This window comes from Argiope bruennichi, chromosome 9 (assembly GCF_947563725.1).
Source record: "Argiope bruennichi chromosome 9, qqArgBrue1.1, whole genome shotgun sequence".
Taxonomy (NCBI): domain Eukaryota; kingdom Metazoa; phylum Arthropoda; class Arachnida; order Araneae; family Araneidae; genus Argiope; species Argiope bruennichi.
Genome location: NC_079159.1, coordinates 113,119,101 through 113,140,831, shown reverse-complemented (window position 1 = coordinate 113,140,831; position 21,731 = coordinate 113,119,101).

The window sequence follows — 21,731 nt, the reverse complement described above, 5'->3', positions numbered from 1 at the left end:
TCCGGAAATATAGATAATTACCTTTTATCAGTATCCAAGAATTATTCCCAAGATGTTTTCAATTTTTATTTTTGCGAATACCAACCATCTGCTGGAAGTTACTTTCTGAACATGAATCTTGTTTAAGTGTCTTTTTGGAAAAATTATCGATTTATTGAGGCACAAGCAGTGGATAAAGGCTCCAACCTGAAGAAACTGAATGGAGATTTACAATGTTTCACGATAAGGGTTTTATTTGCCGTAAGATGATTGTACCATCAGAAAAGAATAGACCACTATCGTGCATTTCCAATAGGTTCTTTTTTTGCCTTCGAGCCTGTATGAGTATCCTCGTTTGAATTACCATTATCTGTTTCATTATGAAGTTTCTTTTATGCGCTTTGATTTAAAATTGTATAATATTTCAGAAAGTAAGTATTTAGTTTGATACTCTACTTTCATGTATACTGCTGATAAAATCCCCATTTTTTAAAAATTATTTCTAATACGTGTTCTAAAAATTGCTGATTCTTAATTTTTCTTCATTACAAGCGAAGGGATAAAAATCCCTAACTACTCATTTCTTTCAAAGATACCCAAGATTCCCTATCCTAAGGAGACACATGTCAAAGAAATCCCTGTCAAAATTTCGTAGTAAAAACTACTGAAGGGAAACATTACTCTCACCTTTTGCTGTTGTGTCCTGGTGAGAACAAAGGTGTTCCATCTTTCGTCTCTTTGTACGAATTATGCCTCCCATGTAAAATAAGTTCATACCAAAATTTATATAATATACATAAGTCAATAATAAATATAGAAAAAAAGGTAAAACGAGTTGGTGAACGCATGTGAACGCATATTGTTCCTGAGAACATGAAATCAATGTGGGCAGCAAAAAGGAATCGTAACATTTTGTTTTATATTTCTCAAAATATTTTCGCTGATTGGTATTTATTTTCTCAGCATGTGAGTGTGACAGTGCGTCCCTTACTTCGGTAAAAAGCTTATAATTCTCTTTCTCCTAATTAATAATTCTTATTTCTTCAACAAAAATAATAATTACGTACACGTGAGAAAATAGTATATAATAAAATAAAAGGGCAATGTCTTTCAATTCAGAAACATTTTGAAAATATTGTTGGATGTAACTTAAAATATATTTGGATTTTTTTTAATTATTATTAGAATTTTTATTATTATTAGATTTTTTTAATTAATTTAATATTAGTAAAATTCAGCAATTTCTAATGTAATTGATTGAAAAACGGTTTCGTTTTTTAATTAATCGCAAATAATTTATAAATAATAATCACAAATAATTTATAGTTGAAAGATTTGTCGGAATCTTGAAGAGAAAGAAGTTTAAATAAAATGAATAAATACAAAATAGGTTTTATTATATAAAATGCAAAATTTTAGAGGTAAGTATATAAAATGTCTGTCTATTATTATTAATTAACCTTTGTAAAATTTATTGATAAATCTTTTTGATTACAAAATATTCCGAACTCTCTGTCAATCAAAAAATTTCGATTTCTCTAAAATGAATAAATAATTATTTTAATGCAAAAATGAAGTATTTTTTAGAGATACATAGTTCGAAACCCTTTTTGAAATTGTTTCATATATATTTTTTTTGTTTATATATAGATCATCTGCTACTGAACTCCCTCCACTCCCCCCCAAAAATAAAAAGCAATTTTTTGAAGATTTAAAAATGTTTTTTAGAATTTTTAAAAATTTTTAATAGTGTATGATAATGCCATTAAGTGTCTGCATAATTTTTTACAAAATATTTTTATTAACTGTATTTGATTTCTATTTAAAAAATTCTTACTTCAATCAGAAAAACAATTCAACTGATATTATTTTACTAATATTTTTATTCTATAATAAAAATATTAGTAAATTTCTATTACTGACAAAATTCAAAACATATTAAATCATTCTAAGTAAACATTCAATCAAACACGAAATATATAAAAATTAATTCTTACATTATATCCTTAAACGAATCATTTTCTACTAATATTTCACTTTAATATACTTTAATTTATCGCTTTCAAAAGCTTGGATTTTCATTTTCAAATTTAGAGAATAACAGCCAAATATCCTTCCATCCCTCTATGCAAAAAATGGAAAGTAATATTTTTTTCTGAAAATAAATTCAGTTCTTAATATGTTGTTTCAAAGACAGTATTTTTAAGTGTAGTGATTTGAATAAGGAGATCGGATGTGTTAAAAAAAGAGTTCATATTAATAACATTGAAAAAAAAATGTTCATTTTCTTTTGTCGAGACCTCTTTATTCATTCTTTTGACCTATTTCTTGAATGTATTTAGTTCTATTAATGAAAGTCAGCAGTTTAGGTAAACATATCTCTTAATGCGCTACTTTTGTGACGTTAAAACAATAAGCATGGTGATAAATATTGACTAAATTATAATGTACAAATCATGTCATAAAAAAATTATGTACTGATATAGATCAAACGGAAACAATTTGGTAAATGTATGTTTTAAAGGAATTTTATAAAATATTTTTAAAGACGAAATCGAAAATAAATCTGAAATCTCTGAAAAACTTTCTGCCCAAAAATTTGATTATAATTTGACCCTCTGCTGAAGCATAACGCGATTTTAAAGCAACAGAAAGCATTAATCGGTTTCGAATCTGACAACACACCTGCTGGTTATTAAATCTGCAACGATTTCAACCCGATTCTTTTTCTCCTTTTACTCTTCTTAGAAAAGCATATTAAACTTTTTTTTACTGTCTGTGAAAGTAGTTCTATTTTAATAATTTTTCTTTTTTTAGTGCCCTAAAGTAAGAAAAAGATTTGAATACTGTTTAATATAAATCTTAGTATAATTTTTGTAAATCATGGGCCATTTCAATTTTTTTCAGTAAAAATTTAAATTCGTGCTTTTTATACTATCTTTTCTTGTTATTCGCCGTTCTCTCTATAGTAATGCTATAGCATCATTTTCTGAACATTGGGTAAAATTAATCTCGTTTTAAAGGGATAGATTGAAAATACAACGTATTGGGAAAATGCAAAGGATTATTACATCACAAAGTTCAAAACTGGGACAAAACCTGGTTTAGCAAACCACCTTAAACCAATGAGAATTGCAGAAATACGTACATAAGTATTCCAGTGGAAAGAAAAATGTTGCGGAGGAGAAGGAAAGAAAATTCTTTGATCGCCCAATGCATTTTTATGTTTTCACGAGGAATTTCGTAATTAAATAACTCTTCATGGTGTTGATTAGCGTCTGTTTGTCGGATCTCAACGGCTTGAACTGATTCATTCAAAGGTTCTCCTAATAAGAGAGAAATGGCAGACTTAAATGTAACATCTATTGTAATCTGTGCAATGATTTTATTCGTTCTTTTTAAAGCACTGAGTTTTGTATGGCAAGCTCTTCTTAAAGCTTTCTATGAAGTGAATATCTTTATGATTATAATTTGTTGTTGTTGCTTATCCTCAAAATATCTGACATATGTCAGATCAGTTCCAGATTTGTTGACCGCCAAAAAATTCTATAATAATAAGAGGATCGGATATTAAGTGTCCCTTAGAAAGTCCGATGCAACTCAGAATGGGATCCAGGGAAGCTGGATGGTCACAACATTTTTTACAAGTGTGATGGATTTTTCCATCACTTTCAAAAGGAAGACACTTAAGGTGGACACTTTTTAATGTAGGAGCAGTATGGGAGCCACACTGTCGTATTTAATTTCCAGCAGAGTGCCAGGGGATGTTCCCGTGTACCATTGGTGCGCAGGTGGAATACGCCATATTAAATTGAGTTTAGATCTTTCATTTGAGTATAAACTTTGATAAGTAAGCGATAATAAATTCAGAAATATTATGGTATTTCACCAAAAAATGGGTTAACCAAATGGTTCGAAACACTACATCCTAGTATAAATTTTGATTCGCTTCAAGTAAATAGACATTACTTCAAGTCTGTTGCTTCGAAAAGTGAACACCTACATAATCTTAAGAGAAGCAAATAAACGAAATTGTTAAATGTTAACAGTAATGCGATGCTATAAACTATGCTGCCGATAGTGTTTTGTTTCGTGACAAAAATCTCGATTCGTTTCCACTCTCTCTGCAAATGTACTTTTCTGCCCACATTCATTAGTGAATTATTTGATTTTAGTTTTTCATGATCTCTCAAATACCCCCCAAATTTCACTGAATTCAACGTTAAATTTTAATATGTTTCAATATGGCAATAATGAGAAACACTTATTTGAAGGAACTTTCATTCTTTAATATTTGTAATGCATGTAAAAAAAATAATTTTATAATAGTCTACGGTGGTTTTGAACAGGACATCGAACGAGGATAATCGGGTTTACAGAATCCATTTGTAGATCGTATTTTTTAAATGAAAACATTAGATGACAAATATGTTATCCTAATGATATTTAATATAGGAACACTGACCATATATTCATTATTCATTCAGAATGTGCTAAGCAGGCAATGTTTATAAATTCCTGTCGAAATATCCTTTTGTCTTCTACAATATTTTCTCTACATAGCAAATCTTCTAGAAAAAATGCGGCTTTCTTCCTTTTTAAAATTAAAATATAAAAATAATTGTTTATTATTGGAATAACAAAAGTGACTCTTCTGTTTGTGGAACTCATTTCGCTACTAACGAATTTTGGAATGAAGCCAATCCCAGTAAGCTGCTGTCTAATAAATTATCAGGAAGCAAAACGGTAAATTTACAATTTGTGCTTCAGTAAGGAATAAAATTATTATTTAAGTAAGGGATGGAAATTATTCTTATTATTGCAATTCAAAAGCTGCGCAATTTCCTTTGATAATGTTGCATTCTTTTTAATGACGTCTTTATATTGTTTATAAAAACTAGTAATGAAGAGTCTGGTAAGATAAGATGTAGAATTCTTATATAAATGTAGAAGGTTTTCCCTACTAATAATGAAGATGAATATATATGTGTGTATCTCTGCGTGCATTGGCACTCTACAGGACAGATTGTTTGACTTAGTTAGAAAATTTTGTTTTTATTTACCTTGATGGAGGGTGAGAATTTGTAACTCTGAAAGAAGGTTTTAAAATTTTAATTAAAAATTTAATCGGATTTTCGCATTTTTCCGTAAAAGAAATTCCGAAAACAATATTTCAAATATAAATTTCACACCGTTTCAAAATTAGTCTTTTTTAATGATACTAATTTCACAATCTCATACTTAATCAATACTTTATACGTCTCGAGCTAATAACACCACTACAGAAGGGATCTAGACTTCTCATATCGATTGCTCACACACAAAAATAAGAACTCTTTTCTCGATAACTTTCCGATAATATGAGATGAAGTTTTTCTTCCGACGCTGTGACAAATGGTCTGGATCGGTTCTCTTTTGATTACCCCCACATCCCATTGCCATGCTGAGAGGGTGTATTTGATTTTTAAAGGTTTTCGAATCGCCGTTGAACTATAGATTTTATGTTCTCCGTAACAATCATGTCATTTTCATGCAATTTTTTTTCCTCAAAAACTAGGAAAAAGAAATATTCTTAAAGGTTAAAAGTATGCCTAAAGTGTTGTTGATATTTTATGGGATAGCAGTCACTACCCAATAAAATCTGTATATATTAATATCTATCTATTAATATATCTTATCTTTTGGATAATAGATGGATCAGACCTAATGTCTGATTAGGTACGCATCCCATAGTACATTGCGATTGTAAATAATGAGATGATATGCTGTTCTGTTAAGCTGCTTGCGTTAATGTCTTATCTTGTTTTTTGTGTTAAATGTGATCATTAAGAAATGTTTCTGAAAACTTGGGTCCTCTTGCTTCACGGATCAAGCTGATCTTCATTCCACCACAATAGAATTAAAGTAGGTCTAAAGCCTTTGTTTTGTTTTTCTGTGGGTAGATTTGATATTTTTATTCAGTTAGTGTATGGAAAGTCTCGAATTTTATCAGTTTTAGTTTATAGAAAGTTTCAACTTGTATTCATTTTGGTATAGCACAAAATACCACAATATTTTGAAACATATTAAACGGTAAGACTAATTATACTCAATGTATACATATGCAAATACAGTGAATGCTTCTTGATATGATCACGGTTAATGTTATCATTCGCTTCATACTATCAAAATCTTCCGGTCACAAACAGATTCAAATATGCACAAATATTGTTTAGTGTGATTACTACATCGTTTAATGTTGTCAGGTAATTCTTCATTTTCAATACGCGTTCACGACAGACGTTCATACAATTTCTAATTTCTTATGTTTATAAAAAGATTCGAACGTTATATTTCCCATAGGATGAGGTTCACATTAATTTATTTGGATTTAAAGGGTGCAGATTGGTTTAAACGAATAACGAGTTTAGGATAGCTAGTTGATAAAATAGTGTAACGAATCTTTTTCTAACTTGGCGTGACTGAATGGCTCAGTGATAGAATGCTGTGAACTGAAAGCGATCGTTCATAAGTTCGTATCTGACTGCAGGCTAATTGCCTAAAAATTGTTATTAATTTACTTTCTGTTATTTCTCGTTTGTTCTAGAATGTTCTTATAATTTCTGCATCTTTCTAAATCTGGAAGATTCGAGTCATTTCGTCTTGTGGATAAAAACAGATGTAATGTTTATTTCCTTGAATAAAGTCTCGAGTTGAGATTAGTGAGTGTTATCTTAGCTAACACACGGTTTATCTACGCGCCAATATTATATCATTCAAATACGACAGTTTTTTTTTTTTTTTTTCTTACAGTGATGTAAGAAAATTCACCTGATTTCTCTGCTGCAATCTTTCAACGCTTGCACAACGAAGAATCTAAAATATGCGGCAATGTTAAGAACTTGCAAGCTAGAATTTTTTTTTTCTACGTTTAAGTTCTGTACTTTTTTAAAAGAGTAATTTTGCATTTTATTCCTATTTTATATTATAAAGTTGTGTCATGTCTATTCGAGAAAGTAAATTCCCCTTTTAAATGTATGTCCGAATAATGAATCGTATGTGATAATATTTCTAAAATATTAAGACTATTGTTTTGGCGCCACATTCTGGGAACTTTTGGAATTGAAACTGTCTAATCTTCATAAAAATTTACGAAACTTTGACGATTGCCTAAATTTTGGTGCCATCTCCAAAATCTCTTGTGTTACCTCATTCAAATATTTGAAAGTTCGTTCTTACAAATATCCAGCTATTTTCTAGGAGTTATTTTGTCAACAGAAATCTTTTGATTGCTTATCTAAAAAAAAAAAAATAGCTGTATTGAGGCAGAAGAAACATTAAAGTGGGTTTCCATTCTTAAGAGTAGAATCGAGTCGTAAGTTACTAAATTTTAGAAAATGGGTTTTATTTGCCATAACATAAAAGCAGTGATATCTCTATCTGAAATCGCCAATATCTTTATTTTGTCGTCTAGAGTGCCCCGAATTCCTTGCTGGCTCAATGAATTTGTTTATTGTGTTCTTTGATTTAAGACATTTTAAATTTTCAGAAAGGCAAATATTTTGCTGTTCTTTATTTCTCTTTCAAGATGTATACTTTTTTGAGTAGAGTGGTCATAAAATAACTTTTGAGGGGGTGGAAGTAGAGCTAAAACTAAGGAATGGGTGGAAGTGAAATTTAAAATACACACTGTGTAAAACTTAAAAAATGAATCCCGTAAAAAAAAAAAAAACTGTGCCACAAAAGTTATGATAGGATTGATTATAATGTTAATATGGAAAACAGTCTATAAGAAACATGGATTATGGGTCTAGATTTAATATTGTACTGTATGCTATTCATGAAAAACTATATTTTATTAATGAATGCGAGTCTACTGACTTGTGGGACATCTTCAACGTGCTGATCTCGCTTGTACACTTTTCTGTTATCAACTTTTAGCTTTTGTTTTGTATGGTTTCGTTTCTCTTGCCTTCGCTTCATTCTGCTCATAAATTTTAAATGCAAATTCTTCTAACTAGGGCAAGTTACTTTAAGGCCACACTATATATTTCTTTTACTACTCATATCTGCACACCAGCGGTAGTGGTCCCCCAGAAACTTTCTCGCATACTTTCCAATTGTCGTTTTGTCTGCTATTTTTCGCATGAAATTGCAGGCCACAAAGATCTTGCACGCCATTGGTGAACGATGGCTCAAAATATAGATCTATGGGGTTAATCCAGCAATTTTACTGAATATATTGAGAGAATATGTATTTTGGACACCTTTTTCCCCCAACCGATTTACACCAAAACCTGACACGAATGTCAAGTAACTCTTGTGACAGCTGTAGTCACAAGCTGCCATACCGAAATTCAATGATTTAAGTCTCTGCATTTTTGAGTTATTGTGTTTATATGCATTCGAAAGAACAGAAACGTCAGACAGTCAACAGTTTGACGGATTTTATTCAAAATTTGATAGGTGCTTATATATATTAGATGAGAAATCTCTGTACCAAATTTCATCTATCTAGTTCTTTGCCTTTTGTAGTTGTTGCGTTCACTTGCCCTCAAACAGTCGCACTTCCTGAGAATGGAATTGTTTCAAAATCGGATAGAAATCTACAAATATAAATTGGGCGTAATTCCGTATACCAAATTTTAGTCGTCCAGCTTAAGGTGTTTTTAAAGCTATTGCATTCATATACAGACTGACTGTCAGACAAACATAATGCCAAAAATATGTTTCTTCGACTCCGGAAGTTCTAAAACATGCAGATTCTTCAAAATCTCGAGTTCACACTTATTAAAGAGTACACTTCCCTCAATATTTCATGTAATAGTAAAAAAAAAATTAATGTAATTTATCATTCAAAGCTTATATAGTTTTCGAAGGTTATACTTACAATTTTGTAAATATAATATACAGAATCTCTCTGAAATATTTAAATTTTGAAAATGCTTGACATTATTGAGATAGCAATTTTATATGAATAAATTTGAAAGAGCGTTAACAGATATTAGATTCTGTGCTTTGAGGTTGGAATTTAATGAATTCAAGTTAGATTCATTATAGGAGCTATCAGAGAACCTTAATTTTTTTCATTATAACTGATTCACCTTCTACAATAATAAAAATACACAGAGGAAAAACTTTTTTCTCCTATAAACCGTGAAATCTTCTAGGGCATAAAGTGTGTACCTTTTAAAAAATGACCTTTATAAAATGCTCTAGAGATTTATACAAGTTACACCTTAAGAGAAATAATTGAGATTATTAACTATTATAGAAAAAAATTTAGTGTTTATAAGAAAATTCAAGGATAATCATACGGTAAAGCTTTTGCAAGATAGTTTTGACATATAAAAAATAATCAATTACTGTGAGAAAAAAAATAAGTAAATTAGTCAAGTGTAGCTATTAATTCTGCATTTTTAAACCTTCACATGCAGAATTCATTGAATTAAATTTGTTTAAAAAAATTTCATTGCCATAAAATTAGTCTATTTGTTTAAATATCATAGCCAATGTATTAAATATCCTCAGACGTTCATCCAAAATATTCCTTTCCCCGTTTTTGGAATTTAAGGAAGGGGTCACAAATTTCTTATTATTTGGCCTCAGTGATGAGTTAATTTTGTATAAGTGAAATGTACCTATGTTGGAATGTCTGATATAATAATGCATATAAGTTTTTTCCTTTATAAATTGATCGCTTTATGTGACATTTGTGAAAAATGTTAGCTTTTTTAGATTATTTAATACTTGCCACTGCTGTAATGCAATAATAATGAAAAAAAGCATGCGATTAGTTGAATGAGCAGTTAAGACAGAACTCTTGTGTTTATTTAATGAACAGAGAATTTGTTATCAGACAAATATGTAAAAAAAAAAAAAAAATCTTGCTTGCTGGGCAATATTGCCGTTAAATAGATAGTCGAGTGTTGTTTCGTGAGTAAATTGATCAGCGCATTCAAACAAACTATTGCTGAACAATTCTGACTACAAAATAAATGAGCAATAGAACATAGCGCTTTAGATTGAAAATGTTTGCCAACTGGACTGATGCTATATTTCGAAAATGGGAAGACAAACTATACTCGGGGAACAATTCAAACCGGTACCCTTCGTGAACAAAGTAGAGCCCATAAATTGAAGTGCATGCGCATCCCCAGAGATCACTATTAAACTATTTTGAAGTTCAAAGTATGGGATCCATGGGCAAGAGTTTTCATTATTGTTAAACCTTATTGTGTTGTACTTTTATGCCGAATGAAATCGTGAACCATTGTAGATCATGATACAGAAATATAATGAAATGGAAACAATCCCAATCTATAATAAATTTAAATATTTGATAGTATAGAGTACTTAATATTTCAAATTTATTTGACTGCTGAGTGTGAATAATAGTTTGACTGTCATCATTTATAATAATGCCACTTGGGTTCAGGTTCAAGAATTTAACTCATCTGGAACTATTTTGTCCCGAGTACAATGAAGTCCCCTCATTCTTTCAAATCTCTCTTCTACGCTTTTGCATGGACAAATAAATATGTAAAAGCCAATCAGTGCCAGCGAATGAAATGGTACCAAACGATTGTCTACATATAACACAATAAACGTTATGATTACAATCTTTCCATCCGTTGAAAGAAATCTGCAGCCAATTTTTCACATTGAACGAAGTTGGAGGTATCAAAATAAACTGAATAGCACAAATTATTTGTTGGTAGCATATCAGACAAAAGATGAAAATTTCCACCAGTCGCCAAGTGCAGCCATTTTTGATTCAGCAGACAGAAAAATGATTTAGAGCGTCAGATTACGGCCGTTGTGATTCGTTGTTTATCCAATTCTATATTTCTTTATGGTTTTTACGGGTAAAGAACCGGGATGACATTCAGATGTCTTGAAGTAATTTTAAGAGAAAGGAATATTACACAATTTCAACAGTACTAGTATTTTATTGCTATATAAAATATTAGTAGGGTTGTTAAAATGTCTAATAATATTTTTATTGCAATAAAGAATTCATCATTATTATGTAATCGGTAAGCTCTTCGAACTTAATTTTTTTTCAAAAGTTGAATAATATTTTTGAATTTAAAATATTTACAAATATTTATTTTAAAATTTTAAGTTCGCACAGTAAGCATGTGTGAAATTTAATTATTTCCGAGGAGATAAAATCTGATAAAGCAACAATAATAGATGCAACTAGTTTGTTATTCAGAAAAAATGAATAATTTTCCTAATCATTTCTGCAGCATTACTTTCCTGGCCTATTTCAAATTTGTCGTAAACGGAGTATTGAGAAATTATTGTGTTTAAAATTTTGAACTTAAGATTCAGACGAATCTACACATTTTAGATCTTGAGTTCCAAAAACACATAATTGACATTATGTATGTCTATCTTACAGTCAGTCTGTTCTTTGACAAAAATAACTCAAAAACGCTTTAAGCAAGATGGGTGGAATTTGGTAATGGTCTTTACAACAAACTGGTAGATTTCCGTCTAATTTTGCGCGAAATCTGTTCGGGAAAGTCTGTCCAGCTGTCCGAATATAAGTTACACAATAACTAACTACAAACGTAGGATGTTAGATAAAAGAAATTTAGAGTACACATTCAACATTTAACCACTTTACTGTTTTATTTTCTTATCTAATAAAATTCCACCTTCTATTTTGGGAATATTTTCTTATTTTGATTCAAATGGAAATCCATTGAATACTTGCCTTATCTATTTATTCGAAGTAATTTTAATATTGAATTATAATCGTTATGAATGGTTTATTTTTTGCTTACAACTATCAAAATTCGATAAATCGATGCACATATGACACTCGGGCAAAACAGTAAAGCGGTTAAAATACAGATACTAATCAAATTTGGAACCAAAACTGTCCAGAGATTGACTTTTTCATGATCTTACTTTTATAAGCATGCAAACGTGGTATCTCAAAAATTCAGTGACTAAAATATATCAAATTTCATAGATGATTTTGTTGCTACAAGTATAATTCTTTGTCAAAATTTTGTTCCAATATTTGGAAACAATGCTCCTAAAATATAAATTCGATTTTTGGACAATATTAAGCGAATTGCCAAAGCAAATTGCCAAGATTGCACAATAGATTTTTTTAAAAAAAATCTAATTTCATGCCAAAGATCAATCAATATATGTGTAAATCTTTTGCGGCCTTATCCAAGATCCATAATTTTATGGAAGGAAGGGAATTAATGCCTTTTTAGAGAGTATGCGAAGAAGTGTTTGCTTACGAGTTTGCGTAAGTTATTAATTTGACATGAATTCGTTAAATCTAAACCATTGATTATGTTTTACCTTATTATCTTATTTACTTTATAACCTCTGTTTTATATTTTACTTTATCACCTTATTTTGCAATTATTATACACTGTTTATTTAAAATATGGTATTATTTCCTAAATATCGAATTTGAAGCATATGCTGTCACAAGAATGATTCTTTTTGAGTACAACTAAACAAAATTAAGAAACGTGAAAAGTACAGACATTTTCTAAAATGTCTGCATTGATAATAAACATGTTTTTTTTTTAATCACATAGAAAAGTGTCAGCATCAGAAATATCAAGTTACTGCTCTTTTTCTTTTGTACAGAAAAATGTTATATTCCGAACATTTAACTATTTTATTAATAAGCTATTCCAAACACTTCTGAAAAAGTATTACCAAAAATTAAAAAAAAATAATAATTTCATTTCCATATGACGGTTGAAAGAACTCGAAAATTGAATTAACTTCTTTGAGAATAGAAGATTTATAAAGAATGTTTAAGATAATAACGTTAAGAAGCAATAAGTTGATAGAAATTATAGTTGTTCACTGTTATGGCATTTTATTTGTTCTTACTTCAAACATTTCCAATAAACCGATAATTTAATTCAGTGCCTTAACATATAATTTCTTTGCTTTGCGAAGCTGCTGCTTCTAATCGGCCCTTCAAGTTCGATTAACAATTATAAAAGAGCCGAACTTTTTTCACTGAATTGGAAAACACAAAAAGTTTGTTTTCCTTTTATCAGCGAGTTTTGAAATTAAATCATGTTTATTTTACTGTCCTGAAATAAAACAATCATTTTATTATCAGGTAAATGTTTAAAATGTCTCTTTAATAGTTTGTATAAATTTCTAAAGAACTTTCCTTATTTCATTACTTAAAACTTGGCCTATATTAAAAGATAATGTAGTGATCTGTGATGGACGATGATAGAATCTGGACCTTGTGGCTCGCAACCCAGTAACATAACTACAATACAAAAGCAATTGCTCGTGTAGCGTAGCTGTTAACTGGCTTATAAGCTTTCACTACAATAGAACTATTGGCAGAGGTGCGTAAAAACAATTGCTATTTTCTCGTATACAGTTGGAGAATATTGTATACATTAACATAGTCGCGAAATTTTGATGACTCTCCAGAATTCAGAGGTCTAAAGGAATGTTTATGGAATTATATCTATCTGAATGTCACGATAATTAAAGTATAACTAGCTAATTGGATGAAATATGGTAGCAGTTTTCACAAGAACATTAATGATTTCTGACAAATTATGACCGCAATGCACCCTCCGAAAGCTAATCAATTATCTGGCAATGCACATATGAACTTGATTATTCAAAAACACATCAAATTAGATAATAAACTTAATTGCATGATTTGTACATCAAATTAGTAGATTTGCGTCTCTTTTTCACTAAATTCATGAGCAGGTAAATTGAAATTTCCAGAAAATCAATCGTAAAGAATGTAAAACAAATCGGATTCTATATATGATCTTTTAGATACATCTTTCTTCTACCCGATAAACCAAAGAGAAGAGTTGCCTAAACGTATACTCACTTATTTTTATTACTCTGTGAAGCCAAACATAAAACGAGTTTTGCTGTGTACGTTTCAGTAATTAACGATGTAGGAAGGAAAACATTTGAGTTAACTTAGTGCGAGTATGTTGGACATAGAAAATGCATTGTGAGCTATCTAGTATTCAGTAAAATCGCCTAAAATAAGATCAGTGAATTTAAAATTAAGGTTTATTTATTATAACACAATGACTGTTTGGGAACTTACTTTCACAAAATGGCAGAGTATGAAACTTTGTTCGGCGATGATAGATTTAATCTACGAATCTTTATTACATAAAATTGTTGTATGCCTAAAGGCAAAAGTAGAATGACGTACGGGATTTTGACGTAACAAATGGAGCCAATAGCGATGCAAGATATTTTTTTAAAAGTCACATCATAGATAATAATTTGATAACGATTTAATTTATACAAGTATCAACATAATTCTTTGACAAATTTGGGCATACGAAATTTGAATATAACGCTACTGATATAAAAGCCACATTCTCGCTATAATTAGTCAAACCAAAAGTCCATCTGTTGACCTTGATGAAGTAAACTTTAACAGTATTACATGGCAGCCTCCTAAATGAGTCAATCGTCGCTTGAAAACAATGAAATAGGATACTTTAAAGCACTTATGATCATGCTATAACAAGTACCAATCTAAGCATATGCGTTGTATTTATCAGTAGAATAATGCTTCAGACTGAGATCTTTAATAACCAAATTAGAATGTATCATCAAGCCACATTAGCATCCTAAAAAGTGTGGTCCTAACACATAATGATAAATGCAGAAAAATGCGTACCCTCATAATATATCAACATGGACAAGTTTTTTTCAACTAGATAAATCTACCGGCATTTGGCTACAGGAAAACGAATTTTGATACAACCATCTAATTCTGAATAAAATAACGAAGAGAATAAATTTCATTACCCTTCTGGTGGGCGATTGTTTGGCATTGGCAGATTTAATGTGTACAAGATATTGGCCAACGCTTTCCGAATCGGGTTTAAAATAGATGTCCCTATTTTTCCATCACTGTCCCAATTTGGATTTGGATCGCCTGTAAGTTTTATCATTTAATAATATTAATATGTTCTCTTCTATTCTTCATAATAGGCAAAATTTTGCGTTTAGTTTTATTACACAGCAGGAAGAATTAAACACGTATTTTAGATATATTTACAATATTCTCAAACTGATAAAAACATTGTAGATTTTTGAAATGGGATTTGATAAGGACAATCCCATTTTGAAAGTTTTTGTTGTTTTGAGCTATTGTTTACATGCATGCAGATAAATGTATCAACAAATACCCAACATCCTTTAAATTTTTATTCTCCACAATGTCTCGGTGGATAATTTCATGTATAATATTTCTTATGGATTATATCCTTATCACCATAATGATATAATCCATATGAAGTATGATATATGTAGGTTTCTTTTGTGAAACCAACAGATATTGGATTCAATAAGAATTGATAGAATGATTTCTAAAATTTCATCTCGAATAAATCTTGATTTTTTTTTTAATTATGAGAGAAGATTGGTAATCGACATAAAACATATCAGATTTACCTTTCAAATTTTAAAATAGCTGAAAATAGTGCTTATAAAAACACAATGGAATTATTTGAAACGAAGTTTATTGAAGTTATGTTAGACCATTAATTCTAATTTCAGGACTTTTATAATTGGGTAATATCCTGAAAAATGTAACTCATTATTGTAATCATTTAATTCATCGTATTTCAAACCTAAGAGCTAAAGGGAGGTGTTCGGATATAGATACATTGTTACTGACAAGTAACAGAAACTATTTAAGAAGAAAAAAAAGGTGAATTCCTCATATATATATGTTGCAATAAATTTAGAGATTGCTAAATTCATTTTCTCAGTATTTCTTTGTTATGCAGATATAATGTACTTATTATTTTAGAGTATAATAGAAATGAAAGTGTTCGGAAAAATTATAGAATACAAGAGATGAAGTAGTATTGTTCATCTTAACAAAATATTCAAAATCTTTTTTTTTTTTTTTTTTAAAAATGCGCCTTTTGTGCTTATTTTGAAAAATGACTTTTTTCGGGTCCATACAATTCTCGCTAATGATACCTGCAACTTTTGTGGAATAAAGCCATTGTTATGCAAAGTATTCACTCTATTGTTGTACAATATAGCTATATTAGATTTCTAAGTGAAAAAGAGAAATTCTGAACTAAGTAAAGAATTATTTCTTTATGTTGTTTGAATCAATAATCTATTATTGAAAAAAAGCACAGAGAATAAGTTTTTATAATGTGCGTCGGTCTTATTGTTATATTTAGTAAAATAGCATTGGCACTCTTAACAATTTAAACAAAGAAAATTCCAATTTTTTTGTATTGAAACTGACTGGGTTACGAAACATTTAATTCAATTCTTAAGGAACATAAAAATATTGAAATGATGCTAAAATGTGTAGTAAGATCCAGATGCTTTGAATTATATTGCATAAGGAGGTATTAAAAATTTCCAGAAAGTACTTTCATATTTCCTTACTTGCTGAAAAGAGATTTGCTTATTGGTTGTTCTGTTGCGAGCAAATATCTTTTCCAGTCGTTTTATTGAGTGATTTTTGAGTCGATTGATCAAAGTTAGGTTTGAATGAATTAAAAACTCTGCAATAAAGACGTTGACAATGACATTTGTAGAAAGCATCCTTTGTCAAATAATTCTCTATAGTTATAAGGATGCATCTGTTTTGCTAATTTCAGTATGAAAGAGCCTAATATAGAAATTTTCTATATTAGAATTTACATTCTGATCAAAATATCTGTAATAATAATATAGGGTACGGAAATCTATTTGATTATCATTGTGATAGTTAAATTTAAATCCATTAGACAGATTACTTTGGAAGAATGTATCAGGGAACAGAAACTACGAAAAAGAGCCTACAAGTTAAGCTTGTTGCACATACGGTTATATTACACCAGTGAAAAAAAATTTTCTCGGAAACCTTACTGCATTTCAAAGAAAAAAAAAAAGAGCACATTTTAAGAAGAGATTTTAAATGCAAATTTTCAGATTATTGATTATAATTGCATTTTAAGTAATATTTCATTAACTACTCTTTTCAGCAAATGCTGAATTTGTGTTATTTTCCTATTATTGGCTTCGAATTTTTTTGAATAAATGAAGTGGCATTTTTTAGTTTAAGCATGTTACTTTACCGAGAGCTAATAATTACTCTCTGAAATGAATTTGCATACAATTATGCAACTCCCGTAAAATAATATTGTGATTTAAGATAGTTTGCCAATCGCTATCTGAAAAGAGGGGAAAATTTCTTTTTGGTTTAAAATGTTAGTATTTTCAGAATTTATTTACTAAAAATAACTAATAGAATCTGTAAAATCTTATGAAAATTAAGATTCCGTACTTTCTATTATTTATTAACTCAGCCAATATAAGAAGCAATTTATTAGTTTTATTTAAAGCATTTTATTAAGTGAATGTTTGTCACTCCCTAACGGCTCAATAATTAGCTATTTATAAGCGATTGGAATGGGTGATTCGGTGTGAGCAGTGGACTGTACTTTTACTTAACTTCTTTATTTACAACTAAATACACTCCTTTTAATGAGAGTAGTTCATATAATACATGGCTGATTGCGGTTGGCTTTGTTAAGCCTTACAAATTGAAGTTTTTTACAGCTTTTGCGGGGGCTTGGGAGTTGATGTGGGTTAACGTTCTAATGAACCCCTGAAAGACTCGACCGGAAGAGCGGGTAAAGGGTTGCCGTAATTTTAAGATTGCCAAGTTTGGCGTTAAGCTACATTCACTTGAACAGGAATGAACATCTTTATTTACATCAATCCATTCAAACATAAAATATCGAATGCTGCTTATTTATTTAATGACTGATGAAAAGACTGAGACATAATTTATCTAATTTTTATATTCACCGTTTTCCCCAAAGAAAAATATTCATATATTATGAATATTACATTTCACAAAATTGCTTAAAAAGAATTCTAGAAAACGATCTCATTTATCTTTTTCCCAAATGTTGTAGCAATCAAGAAATGAATAGATACTATAAATATGTCTAAGAATTTCATAATATTTCTGGAAAAGTTTGTTGCTTTCCCGCCACTTTTTGGGAGCTTCCCCTCCCCGCTCCGAGATTTATCACCTTTAAATTCCAAAAGAACAATTTTAATTTATTTAATCTTCATCAAAACTTCCAAAACATTGGCGATTATCCAACTTCGCATGCCTTTCCTGGAATCCATCGAATCGCCCCACAGATGTTTTAAAGTTCTTTTTACGAATATCTAGGCAATTTTTAGGATTTATTTCCTCAACAGAAATCTTTCGCATGTTTTTTTTTGGTGGGGGGGGGAGGGGGTAGAACCGGTTTATTGAGGCGGAAGCAGTATAGCGAGGCACCATCTTGAAGAAAAGAACCAAGTCGTAATTTACAACGCTTTACGATAAAGATTTTATTTTACTCTGTGAAGACTGCTCTATCGTAAAAGCACTGATATCTCTATCTTGAATGGCCAGCAGCGCTACTCTGTTTTCCGGAATGCCCCCGCTTCCTTGTTGACGGAAGAAATATCTGTTTCTGTTTGAAGTTTCTTTTCGTGCACTTTGATTTAAAACCGTTTAAATTTTTCAGAAGGCAAATGTTTAACTATTCTTTAATTTTCCAAAATGTTTATGTTAATTTTTATAAAAAAAGAAAACTAAAGATACTTACTACCAGTACCTTTAAAATAATATTCTATTTTTTAACAAAATTTTAAGTTTTGAATATCTTTAAAAATATTTCATGCTGGTTTTGCAAGCTTAGTGCTCAAAAACATTCTGAAAATTTTTGACTATGAAAGTGGTATTAACTATTAAAAACGTTTCAATTTTTACGAATTTATCTGCAATGATATAGCAACCTGGTAAAATCAAAATTTTGATTTCGGAACTGGGAATTAGATTCAATTATACAAAGGAAGGAACTGTTGATATAATTATTATAAAGATATAACTATTTATGAATATATTGGAGACAATCGAATTCAGACTAAAAATAAATAGTAGAATTTCTGATATCTGTCGGGTCTGATATTTTCAATTATTATACCATTTAATAAAGATGGTTCTTAAAAAAAATGCATATATTGATTTTATTTGTAATTCATTGTCCATTTTTAAAATGTTGGAAGACCATTAGTACTGAAGGCTGTATAAAAATAATTTTAATTCAAGTTAAAGTAAAAAGATGGAAAATGAGATGAAATAAACTCTCCAAATCTGCGCAGTCGAACAAAGCAGGAACGTCCATGACCTGTTGCTTTACCTGCATCAGCCAAATGCATATCGGTGTTAGGTTCTTCTTATGTAGCCAAAACTATACATCCTTGTAAATGCTGTTCTCAGTTTGATTTTTTGAAAGTTATCGTATTAAAATCATATAAATATGGTTTCACTCAATGAAATCCTTTTAAAAAAATTTAGATCGATTTAAGAAAATATATATAAAAAATGGAAAAATGAGAACTAATAAATGTAGAATTTCAGTTTGCATTTGCAATTTCATTGAAAGTAAGAGACAAAGCATTTTAAACAGTAAACTACTTTTTACTTACATAAAATTCATCGAAATTTTGATCGACAGTTACGTACATCTAAAAATATGAGGGAAAGCTTTACATTTCAATTGTCAAACTTCCACTTAAAACTTTTTCTTTCCGTTACTTTTGCGTAAATAACATATGCCACTGACGACATGTTATTTAAAATACTGTTAAACCTCATATATAAATGGGCATTACGAGATATAATGATTATTACGAGAAGTGTTAGCGTTTTTAAAACACAAATATGCTGAAGTATATTTCTGTCTATTAAACAGCTATGGTTCCAAAATAAATAGAATTATTTTTGCATATAGCAGATAATATTATGAGAAAAGAATGAATTTGTGGCTTTTCGTTTTATTTTATTGAAGAAATTGAGCTCCTGCACAAAAACATTAAAAGGAAAACGACGATAAAAGCGCAATAATTCTAGACTTACACACATAAATTAATAAATGATTAAAATACTCATGCATAATCTTAATTCATACAAAAAATAGAAGTTCATTTTATGTCATTAGTACGCTATATACTCAAACACACCAATTCCCAGTTTTAACGCACCAATTCCCAGTTTTAACGCACCAATTCCCAGTTTTAACGCACCAATTCCCAGTTTTAACGCACCAATTCCCAGTTTTAACGCACCAATTCCCAGTTTTAACGCACCAATTCCCAGTTTTAACGCACCAATTCCCAGTTTTAACGCACCAATTCCCAGTTTTAACGCACCAATTCCCAGTTTTAACGCACCAATTCCCAGTTTTAACGCACCAATTCCCAGTTTTAACGCACCAATTCCCAGTTTTAACGCACCAATTCCCAGTTTTAACGCACCAATTCCCAGTTTTAACGCACCAATTCCCAGTTTTAACGCACCAATTCCCAGTTTTAACGCACCAATTCCCAGTTTTAACGCACCAATTCCCAGTTTGAAATTATAAAACGATAATCTCGATATAAACCAAATCTGTTTCAAATTAATTCTTGCCAAATTATTTTCTGTCATTAGAAATAACATATATAGTGTCCCATAAAATATCATTACCATACAAGAAAACTTATGGTCTAATATTGAACAAAAGAATATATTTGAAAGAAATGTCACATATAATTTTTGCTAACAGAAATGTTGAATATCAAAATTGAAAAAATACTGAAATACATTCATTAAGAACAGAAATATTTTAAAAGATTTTTTTTGGAACTGCTTAAATATAAAAAATGTTCAATTCTTTTATCGAATATCTTATTTCACTAATCTGAATGTCATGGTACTTGGTTTCCTTGAAAACATTTTTAATATAATGCTATAATAATATTTTTGAAATGTTTTTGCTAAAAAGAATATTATATTTTCCTGTTGTAGAGTAGTACTAAAAAATTTAAGATAAAAATTAATATTTTTGTTGATTTTATTAATACGGAATTTCTCTATAAAACATGTTTAGTGAAAAATATCTTAAATACATAAAGATGAATGTGTGTATGTCTTTTTAAACAAATCAAATAATTCGCTCCATCTTGATGGACATTATTACACATGCTCAAAATAAATCAACCTTTGAAAATCTAAAAGTTAATAAAAAAAAGTATAAATAAATTTAAAAAAAGGTTTTGAGATTTAACTGCTACATCTTTTGAAAATATTATGGAAAATAATTTTGACACCCTTTTAAAAATTAAAAATGACCTTTTTATTATTAAATTATATTTCCGTAAAATGTTAAATTTTTATAAATTTTACAAAATTAATTTTAAGGATGTTTTGTAGTAATTTAATTTTGTGAGAAATTCAAATCATTTTTCATTTGTTTCCTCAGACTATTCTTTTGTAAGTTTTTACCAGTTTTAAGATTATGATGAAAAATTGCCTTCTTTTGTCATTAAGCCAGGAATAAGCTTTTTACTTCCTTTTCTTGAAATGGGCCTTCCTTTTAGCTTTTAATTCGAACAACATAATTTCGGTCTCTTTTCAATTTATAAAAATTTATAATTCTGCCATTTTTTTATTAATAATTGCAACCAGACAATGTTGTATTATTTTTAATACTTTCTTAAAATATTTAATTATTTTTAAAGCTGGAGAATTAATATTTTGTGGTTTTCTAATTTTAAATTTACTACTGATATTAATTTTAGAAACATAAAATAATACAATTAAATATATATTTGTTAGAATGTTTAGAGGCTGATAATAATATCGAGATTTAATACTTGCACATAAAGATAGACACTAATTTATCATGAAAGTCCTG